We start from the raw sequence: 9,794 nt of genomic DNA on the forward strand, positions 1-9,794 counted from the left end.
TGGAGCTGTGATGGAGGAAACAAGGCAGTCGCGATTTTGAAGTTGGACAGTATAACAGCTTTTATGCTGTTTAACACCTGGGAATAAATTAGAGATTTTGACATTGGTTTTTTTCGTACTGCATGTAGCATGTTTTTTGTAGTCACCGTGCTCAACGATGCCTCCGAACAAATGTTGAAATCTCAGGAACCATAAAAGGTTTGGATTTCATTCACCCACCGTTTTTATCAGAAGGAATAGTGGAACATTTTTGTCCTTTTCAAATTTTAGGGTTTACATGAGTTGGTTTTTTTTACATTTAATGGAATATATTACTGTAACCCATCATGCTAGTTGTAGCCTATTTGTTATCATTAGTATTTTAGCTAGTTTTAGCTAATTTTGGCTTTTATTTGGGTTTTTTACACTGCATGGACTATTTCTTACCTTTCTGCAAGTCTTCAGCAGTTGGCTTCAAACGCTTTTGCCATTTTCACCAAAAGAATTCAGCATTGAGCATTCACACTTGCATTTTCATAGGAAATGCACACTTTCTAGTTAACTTTGATTTTCACAAGAGAAAAACATCAGAGGGCTTTTTGTTCCAAAATGGCCATAGGCATTCTTTGGTTGAACATTTTAATTTCAAGCTCTCACTGAGTTAGACTGAAAATGATAAATGTTGCACCTAAACATATAAAAAAATATTGTAAACTTGGATTAACCCAATGATTCTTAGATCATTTACAGAAGAGGTAAAGAGCCAAAATGTAAAATACCAAATCAGGATCTATTGAGCTAAACAGTTTCTGCTATAAAATCTCTTTTACTCCTTTTGGTGAACTAAAAGAAGTCATATTTAGGATTTGTCTTGGGTTTGTTTGTTTGTTTCTTAGGAGCAGTGTAGTTCCTGTTTGTAAAAATGTCAGTGAGACATCTCTTACGGCAACAGACTATTTAGTCCCAAAGCCACAAGATTTCAGGAGTCTATCACTGCTGCATCTTTAAACAGGAAGGAATCATTACTCTGGCAGCAACCCACAAGTAGAGTAAGCTTTTAGTTTATAGGAACCCTAACAAGAAGAGTACGGACATACAATGTTAGAAGAATTAGCTATTTTTAATTTAGATTCATGTTTAAACACACACTTAGAACATTCCTTATGCTTAATTTATATATTTAATCCATATTTAATCCGGTCTTTTTGTATTTTAAGCATTATTTGTCTTTTTCAGGACGCAAAGATGTTATTCACATACATCAGTGCAGATGCATATAGAAATAACTCTAAAGAATAAAGCACCTTTTGTCTTTGAGGATCTCCTCAATGACCAGTTGCCTCGTTCTGATGGTTCCTGTCCTCAGGAGACGTGTATAATTAGAGCCATGGAAACAGGAAACACCTCACCCTCTCTATCATTCTCTTCACCCTCTGTCTAACCCCCGTGTCTCTCTTTCCCCTCCTTTGCATGTGCATATACAAGTTATCAGGTGCAAGATGCTGCATATCACTGTAATTAGTCAGGTGATGGTTATCACTGTGACTTATGTTGTTTTCTTTACTGGAATGAGGACATAGTTGTCCTCCACTTTTGTTTCTGAAGAAGGTGGATGACAGAAAACAGAAACATTAGGGTTGAGATGTTTGGAAAAGTTGACTGTCAATCTGCCTAAAACTGAGGAATGTAGGGTTTTATGCATAAACCAAATCCCTTGATTGTCTTAAGGCTGGTAATTAATATTTTAAACATCAACATTAAAGCTTGAATTACACTAAAATTAAATAACAAATTCCTATAACAGCACTAGGAGTTTGGTGTTATTTCATTTCCCCTGGGCAGATTTAACTGAATATCTGTTACTTTGCAGCCATAACCTGCCTTACTGAAAAGACATAATCTCTTGTCTTTTCCATATTGAAGTGTTCCTGAGAGAAATAGACCTAAGTCATATTTATACCCCAAGAATACCTAAATTACCTAATTACTAATTAAAAGTTATTTAGTTACATTCTTTCTCTGAAACTGCTGATGTGGGCAGGATTGATTTTGGTAAATAAAAATAAAACTGAAAATGGATTTTTCTTCTACACAATAAATAAATGTCCTCAAATTGAAGGTTGTATTTTTCAAATATTTTCTTTAAGTGTTTTTTTTTTTTCATTTTTTTAGCTTTACATTATTCTTTCATCTGTAATCCTAATTCCGTAACTATGAGTTGCCATTTTGTCCTTCTTTGTTATATTTTGATAAATAGATGAATTGTCATAAAATGCTAAATTCTCCTCTAATTTAATCGAAATGTTTATCGTTTTTAGATTGTTTACTCTACTTCGTGTTGCCAGACAGATTCTGTTCAAATGGTTTCTTGGTTCCACTGGTCCGACAGTAATCAGCCTTGGGTTTCACAAGAAAAGCTTAGTTCACTGTGAAGGATTCTCTGGTGCGGCCTCTAATTTCTGCCTCTTCCCGCAAAGATCAAAGACTCTATGGGAACCAGGTGCACAGCTCGCAACTTGTCATATTTCTATCTTTGTTACGCCACAGAAACGATACACTGCCGCACCATCCCGTGCTTCTGTGGAAGGAGACGCTTCTCCTCACTCCATATCGATACTAACTAACTCCTCTGTTTGCGCTCAGATATGCAGAGTTCACAAGAGAAAAAAATGTCAACACCTTTTTTTGCACCCAGAGGAGCAGCTCCAACCTTTTCCCCTCTTCCCAGTGTGGAATGTACACCTGGAGGTGTTTGCTGAGTGGCTCAAGTAATCCATATAACAATGCATGATGGCGTCTGCTGCAATCAAAGGCATTAGAGGATCTTCTCATTGTGATAATCCTTTATTTTAAGACTTCTGGTTAGAGGACTTAAATATGATTAAAGTTCTTTGTTTCGTGGGAAATGTGAGAAGATTGGTAACTGATTTGCAAAAAAACAAATAAGATAACGAGTAAAATGTTTGGACACCCAGGTTAAGTGCAGTGTTTTGAAACCTCTCTTGTTTGACATGGCAGGTCGAGTTAAAAAGCTCTGCATTTGGTTTCCTCTCGCAGCGCACTCTCTCACACACACACACACACACCCACACACACACGGGAGGGAGATGGGTGCAGATAAAACGTGAAAAGGGTTACGCCCCACTGAGGAATTGGGATGCCTTGAGGGGGGGCTGGGAAACCTTCTGCCTGGCTAGCCTTAATAGAGTGATTCCTCCTCCTCAGTCAACAAAACAGAGAGTCTCAGATGGGACACGTCAGGTTGCTGCAGGATTCGGACTCAGGGGCTGGTCCTCTCCTTTGGTTAGACAGCTGCCTGCTCTAAGTGCTCAGAGAGTCGGAAACTCCTCCGTGCGCTGGTGGAGGCTTCACATCTGGAGAACAGAGTGAGGTGAGTTCTGATTTTCTTGGGGCAATAAATTAATCAGGTTTGCAGGAATCAATTTGGGTTTGCCGTCAAAGTTGTTTAATCAAGTAGGAAATGGAAAAAGCAAAGCAAGAGGTAATATGTGGTCAGCCAGACCTGGAATATTTCAGATACATTCAGAAAAAATACACCCAGATGTTGTGTTTGACATAAAGAAAGTCTCGCAATTGACTTATAAAAATAATCTATAAAAAATAATCTATAAAAAGCAGATTATTAGGCAAACATTTAGTTTGTTAGTTCCACAAAATCCAAAATTGGTGTATTTATTTAGGAAATAATTTGTCTCACTCAACTTATTGCTCCCTGTGGTACAATTAGGTGTTAAAAGGAGGAAATCTATTGCTCATGTTTTATTACAACATTTTAATTACAAGGATTACTGGCTGTAACTTGTTTATTATAAGAAGTAAGCCTTGCCTCAGCATACTTCTTGCTCTCATTACATTCCTCGGTGTATTAATACTTTGTCAGCATGTTCTCCTTGACTTTGTGAACCACGCAGTAACTCGATCTGGCCTCCTCCAGCCACCTGTGTTCGCGCGCTCAGGGAAAACACTGGCTTTTGTGTCGGAGTGAGATGTCCACACAGCAGATAGAAGGGGGCTGCGCTGGGGTTAGCCGTGACAGGTGGCACACTCTCCAGGCAGTAAAGTGCACCAGCATGGTTGGTTAGACTGTCAGAAGAACAGCTGTGGCACAGTGCCGAGGTCCGCTACTGGGAAAGAGAATTTTATTAAGCGTTTAGAATGACCTTTGTTGACATTTCTCTACTTTTTGAAGGTCTGTCATAAGTTCTCTTTGAATTTAGGCTATTTATTTTTTTATCCTTTTGCAATCCAGGTTGTTTTCATATTTACCTTTTTAAGGCGGAACAGTTTTTCCCTTTTTATTTAGTTGGAAATATGGAGGGAAAATGTGATAAATTAATATTGCAGCACTAAAAAGTATGAAATGCCATAGAGCTTTCTGTTAATTGTTTTATCATGGAGAAAAGTAAAGAACAATAAAGACAAGTGTTTGTGTTTGTGGGTGTTATTCCTTATTCTCTTAATTAAACAAAAGTCTTTTAAAAAACATCTTGCGTTAGAAAACCTTTCACCAGCTGATAACTGGACTTGACTGCATTATGACTGAGATTAAACAAACACAATAATAGCTAAGAAGCTAAGCACAAAGTAATAAACAAAGTAATAAATCAACATAACAGAACCCTGGTGACAATAACTACTAAATGTGGCAGGATTTTTTCCAACACTAATAAAACTCCAGATGCAACTAGATAAACATAAAAGCAAACCAAAACACAAGCAATTATGGTTGGACACTCTATGTTTCACTTTCACACACAAATTTTCGGATATGCAAATAAATTACAGTAGCTTTCTTAAACCTTTGTAAGTAAGAAAGCCATTTTGGATTTTGAGGTCAGGGTTGGTGACCTTTTAAATTGTAAAATATGACCTCAATGGACTTAGAAATGCCAACTTGTGTGTAAAAATGAAATGCCTAAATAAATTTGATTCCCCAGGTGTAATGGATAGGAACATTTTGTTGTTATTGGTTTCATAAGGCAACACATCAAACTGGAAAGAACAAGTGGAAGTCCTGCTGAGTTGTTCTAGAATATCTCTATTTATCATGTTACTATGTGTAACATAAACTGAGTTGGAACCTGTTTTAAAATGTTTGGAAACCAATGATAAAAAGAAAAATATGTGAATTGTTTTAAACTATAGTCATTTTCTTTGATTTTCCTTACCTCAACTTAAATTTGATCAGTTTCTGATTAGCTTTCCTTTTGCTGACTGAGAGCCATTAGACAGGTTGAGTGAATACTCATCTAAAAAAAAAGAAATTAGATTTTTTTTTGTTTCAGCGCTTTCACCATACAGTGAATCGGAAGCTGTCAGAATGTGGATTTGTGGAATTTATAAGCCCCAACAAGGAATTTGTTTTACTCTATCAAAACGTTTGCAAAACCTATTAAGTAGTTTTTAACTATTGAATGTCTCGGAAGCCTGTTATTCTTAAAAAGATAATATTTGCCTATATGATCAACTAAAGGATGTTAAATCTCTCAGGGTCTGTGTCATGTATCTGTTTGTTTCTGTGTTTTAGTGCTTTATTTACAGATCCAATTCATAAATGGAATAAAAAAAGTCCAAAAGAAAAATCATACATTTTTGATATCAATGAAGATCACTTCAAATATTAAGTCAAAAGATATTGGATGGGTCATGGTCGCTTTAAATGTTTAATGTGAGGGAGATTTTACTAAAGATTTGCACTTCGTAATGTGACGTGGTTTTAGTGTTTGGGTAGCTGTGCTAATAAAGCCGAACTGTGAAGCAGCAGGAGAAGCAGCTCCCTAAACGTCCCCATTGATTTTGTTTTTAGCTGTCTACCGAGGTTGGTCAGGAAAGGTCAGAGGGGACAGTATCTGGCTGACCTGAATGACGATGTGAGTTCTCAAGTCATTGCGAGGCCGTCAGAAAGAGAGGATGACTAGTTCACTTTGTCCACCACATTTACTCACTTCCTCCTTTAGTCAGGCCAAAACTGAGTTGTAAATACAAAACCTATTATGTTATTCTCTTTTAAAGACTCTTATAGCAGCTAAAAGGGTTTAAATGTCTCTTTCAACATTGAAATGCACATTCATATTTGGTTGGAGCTGCTTTGATCCATTAAGTGACTGCCTCACAGGTGGAGATACTTTGACTGAAATTTTCTCAGCAAAATTCACAACATTTTAGCCTTTTTGCATCTTATTTAATTTTATTTTAGAACATTGTGGAGAAATTCCGATTACTTTTTTTGTTTCATAAGATTTAATTAGAGAAACTAAGATATAGTAAGTCACTGTAAAGTACATACAGCAAATGTCTAATTTTATTTTTATTTTTTTTATTTTTAAAGGAAGCTTTATATTCTTTCTGCCACAACTTTTTAAGAAAAAGGTTGACGTTTTAAGTTTCCCCCACAATTTTGGGAGGACTGTGTGCCTTGTGGGACTGGTATGAAGTGAGGTAGAAGGAAGGTGTCACATTCCACAGTTTGGTGCATGTTTGCATTAGTTCATCACAATGACCATCAATCTATTGCTCAATATAATCCATCGTCTGTTTACAATGTGGCTCTTTTTGTCTAAAGTTTGCCCAAACTGAGCTATTAAGCTTTCTGGAAGCTATAGCTTTCTCCTCTGTATAAGCACCACTGAAGGAGATGGGTTAAAAAAAAAACAAAAACAAAAGTCAATTAATCTTTTGTTGTAGTAGTATAACCCCTAAACATCTCATAAAATGTAAATGACTTTAAACTTTTAAGTAGAAATACTCGACAGAGGTATAAATGTGTTCTGTCACCACAGAGGCCCAGTTTGTGACTCTTTTCAAACTGGGAAAGACGAGATGTATTATGCATAATAAGTAATACCGGTATTTGTCATTCAGTCAGGAAATGGCAACAAAAGCATGGATACTTACATAAACTTTGCTATACCTACAGTCAGGGCAACTTGAACTGAGACAGTCTAGGTTGGACAAGGACCTGAGTTTGTCTTCAAATGCACCATCAGTATGAAGGTACGGGAGGTAAAGCTACAGCTACAAAACATTTTGGGGGTCACAGAGCTTTCAAAACTACAATTTATTTCAAGACTTTTTATTTCTTTTTAACATAAGTGCCAATAATTGTGGATTGCACTGCACGTCTTACATCCTCCACCTCCTTTAAGTCTTATTTTTTTGTTATCTGTGAGACATGAAGATGAAAAACGATGAGGCTGCAGCTCCTGTGTCATCTGACTAATTTGTCTTTTATCTGATATCGTGCCTCCCCAGGGGACTGCTCTATCTGATTTTTCACATCACATAAATAATGTTTACCAGAAGCTTGCGTAAATAGGGCTATTTTAAACCTGCGATTGCCAGTGGAAAAACAACCGGAAAGGTTTGACTGTTAGTCGGGCAGAGACTTCAGCCTGAATGAGTCTTATATTTCTATCATAGATGAAGACTGAAATCATTACATTTATTTTTGACTTTTACATTAACATAGATGAGCTCACCAGTTCAGCCTTTAGGATGCAGTTTGTTAATCCCAGTTTTACATGGCTCTCTGCTGACCTCAGTCACCAAGAGAAAAAACACACTGATGTTGTCTCCTGTGACCACAGAGGACACATTCCTAAAAAAGACACACTGTATGAAGTGGGTAAACGCAGACAGAAGGAAGTTATTCTGGATCCTCTGACGAAGACAGATCTTTTCAAAGTCAAACTTGAGTAGAATTTCGTCACTGTTACATGAGTAATCCTTTTGGATCACGTTCTATGATTAGTTAACAGCATATGATTGTATATTTGTCCATATATGCCATTCCTCGTTTTGCGTTTTCCTTGCTTCTTCTAGTTTTGGTCAGGATATTTTTTAGCTACCCTTATTCAGCAGAAAGTAACTGTTCTGTAACAGTGAAAAGTCTGAGGTCAATGAAAGCTAATCAGTTCAAATTAGCGTCTGCTGGTCCTCTGTGTCCATGTTTTTATTGAGGCAGAACTTTTAAGTGGGTTTTTTCATTTATTTTGACTTGTTTGTTTATACTTTTTGATAAAACTCAAGTGTAGCATTCAGTATATCATATGTTATTCACCTGACTTGCTTCATTTTTTGGAGTTAGGCTCCTTCTGTTAATATTTAACTATTTTTTGTACATAGTAGTTGTATGGGAGGCAGTCAATCAAAACTTTTGATTGAATGACTGTATCAAAAAGGTTTCTGATACAGTTAGATTAGGTTTTAAAAAAATACAGCCAGAGGTGCTTCAAAAACATCCTATGTCAAAGACCTGAAATGTTCATTCTTCTTTTCTTCTTTGTTCCTTTAGATTCTGTTCTAGGACCAATTCAGTTCACAATTATACGACTAATGTTACATTTTCTTTACACAACTTTAATTTTCATGTTTACTTCTGTATTATTGTGAGAAATCCATTCAATCTTCCATTCAAAATCTGAAAGTTTTATTTAATTTCCTAAAATACGCCTAAAAGACATACGTCTCTTTCATTCACTCTGATAACACTGGAATTGACAATACAATACAAAGCATTTGGGTTGATGAAAAGTACAGCAATACTTTGTTTAAACTGATACATAAATTAGATTTTGTGTTGAGAAATAGACCTAGTTTTAAATTTTTTCTCAAAAATAAGAAATAACAGTTACTGTGGTGTTATTTTTATAACTAAATCATAGATGCTATTAACCACTCTGCTTTAAGATTCATCACTAAAGAAGGCTATGAAACACCAAGGCAGTGTATTATATCAAAAAATATATTTTTAATTGTTTTTATGTTTTTTTTAAAGCTTTTTCAAAAAAAATCTGAAACCTCCTTTCATTTCCTTATTGCGCTCATCAGAAGCTCATCGATTCTAGTTTTTGCATTTTCATCTAGAACAAATGAGAATGAAGACTGCAAAGAGACTAAAACAGAAAAAGTTCCTGTTTCAGTAGTAATTATAGGTTTTGTCTTTGTCCAAATAGCATACTGCTAGAGGGAGGAGGACTATATACATGAGGTATGTGTGTCCTCTGTTTACATTGACGATTATGGAGTAGAGACTAAAACAAGACAAGCTTGGAGATTTAACATCACATCACAGAATACATATTTTCATAGTTTAGGGAATCAGCCTTTAATATCTCCTCTACACAAAAAAGAGTCCATTTTATTGGATAGTCGTGCAGAGACTTGGCCCACAAGTGTTGAGTGACTGCAGCCAGTGACAGTGGGTTTTCTTGTTTCTCTCTGGTCATTTTGTTGTCTGCTGCCAACCATTTCTCTAAATATAAACCAACTTAATTACCTTTCCTCACTACTGACTCTGTTTAAACAGGCTGCCTTAATGTGATCTTCGCATTCTCACTGAAGTGACCGCTCTTCAGTTTGGAAGATCCATTCTCCCCTCGTCCAGGTTTCTGAGTCTGTCCCTGTTTAATTTTTTTTGTTGTTGTTATTGTTGTTCAGATGTAATTATTAAGGAATGTTAACTAAGCTGTAATAATAACTTCATTTTCTAGCCAGCTAAAGAACTGCACATTCCACCGTGACAATATTTAATAGGAATGCTATTATACACACTGACCTGAGCCGCTGCTCCTGTGCTAATGTCTTCCTTTCTTTTTCTTTTTGAAAAGCAGCAGAATAAGCTGAAACCCTGGTCCATTTGTATTGTGGTGACAAAGGGAGACCATTGAGGCAAGAGGGCTGGCGGGGAGCTGCTAGTTGGAGGCAGGGGGTGCCGAGGGTTTTATGTGTGGGGGAGTTTGGAGAAGAGTTGGTCAGAGTCTGATGCACACTCATTGTTTGAATGTTGAGGCTTG

The sequence above is a fragment of the Xiphophorus hellerii genome, chromosome 3, assembly GCF_003331165.1.
Source record: "Xiphophorus hellerii strain 12219 chromosome 3, Xiphophorus_hellerii-4.1, whole genome shotgun sequence".
NCBI classification, from domain to species: Eukaryota; Metazoa; Chordata; class Actinopteri; order Cyprinodontiformes; family Poeciliidae; genus Xiphophorus; species Xiphophorus hellerii.